Here is a 5,597-nt window from a genome sequence, read left to right on the forward strand (position 1 = left end):
ACAACTTCTCAGTGGAGCAGTACAATAAATACTACGACTGCTCAGTGGAGCAGTACAGTAAATACTACAACTTCTCAGTGGAGCAGTACAATAAATACTACAACTTCTCAGTAGAGCAGTACAGTAATACTACAACTTCTACAGTACAGAAATGCTGTAATGCAGTACATTAAATACTACAACTTCTCAGTGGAGCAGTACAGTAAATACTACGACTTCTCAGTGGAGCAGTACAGTAAATACTACAACTTCTCAGTGGAGCAGTACAGTAAATACTACAACTTCTCAGTGGAGCAGTACAGTAAATACTACGACTTCTCAGTGGAGCAGTACAGTAAATACTACAACTTCTCAGTGGAGCAGTACAGTAAATACTACAATAAATACTACAACTTCTCAGTGGAGCTCAGTTAAATACTACAACTTCTCAGTACAGTAAATAAATACTACAACTTCTCAGTGAGCAGTACATTAAATACTACAACTTCTCAGTAGAGCAGTAAGTAAATACACAACTTCTCAGTACATTAAATACTACAACTTCTCAGTGGAGCAGTACAGTAAATACTACGACTTCTCAGTGGAGCAGTACAGTAAATACTACAACTTCTCAGTGGAGCAGTACAGTAAATACCTAGCTGTCCTAAACAGTGGGGCAAAAAAGTATTTAGTCAGCCACCAATTGTGCAAGTTCTCCCACTTAAAAAGATGAGAGAGGCCTGTAATTTTCATCATAGGTACACTTCAACTATGACAGACAAAATTAGGGGGGAAAAAAACATCCAGAAAATCACATTGTAGGATTTTTAATGAATTTATTTTCAAATGATGGTGGAAAATAAGTATTTGGTCAATAACAAAAGTTTATCTCCATACTTTGTTATATACCCTTTGTTGGCAATGACAGAGGTCAAACGTTTTCTGTGAGTCTTCACTGTACATGATTACCGTGGGTTCTAAAGTGATATGTTCCCTGTAGGTTGATTGAACAACATTGGTTATGCATTTATTTGTGATATTATCATAGATGATAGTCAGTTGAAACATTACCCTAGTAGTGTAGAGATACACCGGCTATATCCAGCATGATAAAACCAGGGTCTGAACTCGAGAGAGCAGATGACTTATACCTTAACAACATTACGATCTTATGCTAGTGTATTAGATGATAAGATAACAACATTACGATCTTATGCTAGTGTATTAGATGATAAGATAACAACATTACGATCTTATGATTGTGTATTAGATGATAAGATAACAACATTACGATCTTATGCTAGTGTATTAGATGATAAGATAACAACATTACGATCTTATGCTAGTGTATTAGATGATAAGATAACAACATTACAATCTTATGCTAGTGTATTAGATGATAAGATAACAACATTACGATCTTATGCTAGTGTATTAGATGATAAGATAACAACATTACGATCTTATGATTGTGTATTAGATGACAGGATAACAACATTATAAACAGTAGCTGGATTCTGTAGCAGAGACACAGCTCTACATGTTTGTACAGTGGGCCGTCTATATTATATTACACATCCACTGTCAAGAAATACACTTGTGGGTTGGATAAACCTGCTTGAAATTTCATTTCATATGAACATGAATAGTAGCTTTTATGAATGTTCTTATATATTATATATTTAATTTTATCTGATTTATATATTTTTTCTGATAACAACATTACAATCTTATGGGTCTTAAAATAAGATAATCAAATCAAACTTTATTTGTCACATACACATTACAATTTATGCAGATGTTAATGGTCACATACACATGGTTTATGCTAGATGTTATTAGTCACATACACATGGTTAAACAGATGTGATTGGTCACATACACACAGGTTAGCACATGTTAATGGTCACATACACATGGTTAGCAGATGTTAATGGTCACATACAACATGGTTAGCAGATGTTAATGGTCACATACACATGGTTATTTTTTCTGCAGATGTTAATGGTCACATACACATGGTTAGCAGATGTTAATGGTCACATACACATGGTTAGCAGATGTTAATGGTCACATACACATGGTTAGCAGATGTTAATGGTCACATACACATGGTTAGCAGATGTTATGGTCACATACACATGGTTAGCAGATGTTAATGGTCACATACACATGGTTAGCAGATGTTAATGCGAGCGTAGCGAAATGCTTGTGCTTCTAGTTCCGACAATGCAGTAATAGCCAACCTAACAATTCCACAACTACTACCTTATACACACAAGTGTAAAGGGATAACGAATATGTACATAAAGACATACGAACGAGTGACGGTACAGAGCGGCATAGGCAAGATACAGTAGATGGTATCGAGTACAGTATATACATATGAGATGAGTAATGTAGGGTATGTAAACAAGATGCAGTAGATGGTACAGAGTACAGTATATACATATGAGATGAGTAATGTAGGGTATGTAAACAAGATACAGTAGATGGTATCGAGTAGTACAGTATATACATATGAGATGAGTAATGTAGGGTATGTAAACATAAAAGTGGCATAGTTTAAAGTGGCAAGTGATCAACTTCCATCAATTTCCATTATTAAAGTGAGCTAGATTTGAGTCAGATGTAAATCAAATAGCTGAATGATCCCTGGTTTGACCTTTTTAAAACAATTCCATGCAGCTTCGTAGCCCCCCTCCCCCCCCCCCTCCCCCCAGGTTAGACAGGGATTAGACTTGTTTAGGGTAATACACTACATAACTAACATTATGTGGACACTTGCTCGTTGAACATCTCATTCCAAAATCATGGGCATTAATATGGAGGTCGTGCACTGATATTGGGTGTTTAGACCTGGCTCGCAGTCGGCGTTCCAATTCATCCCAGAGGTGTTCGATGGGGTTGAGGTCAGGGCTCTGTGCAGGCCAGTCAAGTTCTTCCACGCCGATCTCGTCAAACAATTTCTGTATTGACAGTGCTTTGGCATTGTCATGCTGAAACAGGAAAGGGCCTTCCCCCAAACTGTTGTCACAAAGTTGGAAGCACAGATGCTGTAGCGTTAAGATTTCCCTTCACTGGAACTAAGGGGTTTAGCCTGAACCATGAAAAAAACAGTCCTGAACATCCTATGACTGTGCCACGTTGAAAGTCACTTCAGTATGTCCATTCTACTGCCCATGTTTTGTTTACCTATGGAGATTGCATGGCTGTGTGCTCAATTTCATACACCTGTGTGGCTGAAATAGCCAAATCCACTACATTTTGAAAGGGTGTCCACATACTTTTGTATATATAGTGTCTTTATTTGATTTCTTCCCATGCTGTGGTTTCCTCTCCCTCCTGCCTGGGTTGCAGTTTACAGTTTATTCTCTGGGGCTGTGCTTCAGTGCGTTCCAGCCATTCATCAAGACAAGGAGTTCCATTATGTAGTGCAGTCAGCTGAAAATGAAAAAGGCTTTTGGGGAGGCGATGCTCATTCCTCCTCCACTAATTCCACGTTCATCTTCTCTTCCTTCAATAGAGACATTTTCTAACGTTTTCTACCTGGAATTGAAACTCTGGTTTAGTTCAGCGGGCTGTGGATATTAATAGGGAATATATTCATTAGTCCTTCTAGATGTTTGGTGTATCCCAAATAGCAGCCTGTTCCCTGTAATAATAGTGCACTACTTTTGACCTTAAAGAGCCATAGATAGGGGTGCCATTTGGGACACACGGTCATTACGTACTCTGAGTACACAAAACATTATGAACACCTGCTCTTTCAATGGCACTGACCAGGTGAACCCAGGTGAAAACAAGGATCCCTTATCGGATGTCCCTGGTTAAATGCCACTTCAAATCAGTGTAGATTAATGGGAGGATGACGAGTTAAAGAAGGATTTTTAAACCTTGAGACAATTGAGACGTGGATTGTGTCTGTGTGCCATTCAGAGGGTGTAAGTGCATTTGAACAGGGGGGTATGGTAGTAGGTGCCACCGGTTTGTGTCAAGAACTGCAACGCTGCCGGGTTTTTCACACTCAACAGTTTCCCTGTGTGTATCAAGAATGATTCACCACCCAAAGGACATCCAGACAACCTGACACAACTTTGGGAAGCATTGGAGTCAACATGGGCCAGCATCCCTGTGGAACGCTTTCCACAACTTGTGGAGTCAACATGGGCCAGCAGCCCTGTGGAACGCTTTCAACACCTTGTGGAGTCAACATGCCAGCATCTCTGTGGAACGCTTTCAACACCTTGTAGAGTCAACGTGGGCCAGCAGCCCTGTGGAACGCTTTAGACACCTTGTAGAGTCAACATGGGCCAGCAGCCCTGTGGAACGCTTTCAACACCTTGTAGAGTCAACATGGGCCAGCAGCCCTGTGGAACGCTTTCAACACCTTGTGGAGTCAACATGCCAGCAGCCCTGTGGAACGCTTTCAACAACTTGTAGAGTCAACATGGGCCAGCATCCCTGTGGAACGCTTTCAACACCTTGTAGAGTCAACATGGACCAGCAGCCCTGTGGAACACTTTCAACACCCTGTAGAGTCAACGTGGGCCAGCATCCCTGTGGAACGCTTTCAACACCTTGTGGAGTCAACGTGGGCCAGCATCCCAGTGGAACGCTTTCAACACCTTGTGGAGTCAACATGGGCCAGCATCCCTGTGGAACGCTTTCATCACCTTGTGGAGTCAACATGGGCCAGCATCCCAGTGGAACGCTTTCAACACCTTGTGGAGTCAACATGGGCCAGCATCCCAGTGGAACGCTTTCAACACCTTGTGGAGTCAACATGGACCAGCATCCCTGTGGAACGCTTTCAACACCTTGTAGAGTCAACATGGGCCAGCATCCCAGTGGAACGCTTTCAACACCTTGTGGAGTCAACATGGGCCAGCATCCCTGTGGAACGCTTTCATCACCTTGTAGAGTCAACATGGACCAGCAGCTCTGTGGAACGCTTTCAACACCTAGTAGAGTCAACATGGGCCAGCAGCCCTGTGGAACGCTTTCAACACCCTGTAGAGTCAACGTGGGCCAGCAGCCCTGTGGAACGCTTTCAACACCTTGTGGAGTCAACATGGGCCAGCATCCCTGTGGAACGCTTTCAACACCTTGTAGAGTCAACATGGGCCAGCAGCCCTGTGGAACGCTTTCAACACCTTGTACAGTCAACATGGGCCAGCAGCCCTGTGGAACGCTTTCAACACCTTGTAGAGTCAACATGGGCCAGCAGCCCTGTGGAACGCTTTCAACACCCTGTAGAGTCAACGTGGGCCAGCAGCCCTGTGGAACGCTTTCAATACCTTGTAGAGTCAACATGGGCCAGCAGCCCTGTGGAACGCTTTCAACACCTTGCCCCGACAAATGAAGGCTTTTCTGAGGGAAGGTGTTCCTAATGTTTGGTATACTGAGAGTGTATTGATGCAACGTTGCTCCCCAAATGTTCTGGTTTAGTGAAATGATTCGAAGAGGAGTACGTTATCTTGTACGTGGTGTATCTTCTCTGACATATCAACAACATTATATGCAAAACAAGTTGGATTTCGTAATCTAGCACATCCAATAATAAGCACCGAGCTCTGTTCACACAGGTTGCTTACAACAACTTTTGAGGATTTTAC

This window comes from Oncorhynchus keta, chromosome 18 (genome assembly GCF_023373465.1).
Source record: "Oncorhynchus keta strain PuntledgeMale-10-30-2019 chromosome 18, Oket_V2, whole genome shotgun sequence".
NCBI classification, from domain to species: Eukaryota; Metazoa; Chordata; class Actinopteri; order Salmoniformes; family Salmonidae; genus Oncorhynchus; species Oncorhynchus keta.